Genomic DNA, 320 nt, shown 5'->3' on the forward strand with positions numbered 1-320 from the left:
ATAGTACAGTTGTAGTATTACCATAGTAGATACTCGTAAATGTAAAGAATCTCCATCTAAAAATCAGTGTTCCTTAGGACAGGGCAATGTTTTATCAACATAAGTGGGATGGGCTAAGAGAGTGGAAACAAAATGTAAGGAGGATGAACAGCCATGATTCTAGATACAGGCTTTTAAATAGTAAGATACCCCCATGGTTACTACTGGATTGAATATTCAGATTTTTTTTTTTTTATTTAGACGGAGTTTTGCTCTGTTGCCAGGCTGGAGTGCAGTGGCGCCATCTCGGCTCACTGCAGCCTCCGTCTCCCAGGGTCAAG

The 320-nt window shown here is 40.9% G+C and overlaps 1 protein-coding gene across 1 annotated transcript in view; it reads left to right on the forward strand.

Annotated features, from left to right (window-relative positions):
• Window positions 1-320, forward strand: part of FAM186A (family with sequence similarity 186, member A) — a 78277-nt gene that overhangs the window by 70072 nt on the left and 7885 nt on the right. The window lies entirely within an intron of this gene.

This window comes from Colobus angolensis, unplaced genomic scaffold (genome assembly GCF_000951035.1).
Source record: "Colobus angolensis palliatus isolate OR3802 unplaced genomic scaffold, Cang.pa_1.0 Scaffold151, whole genome shotgun sequence".
In the NCBI taxonomy this organism is placed as follows: Eukaryota; Metazoa; Chordata; class Mammalia; order Primates; family Cercopithecidae; genus Colobus; species Colobus angolensis.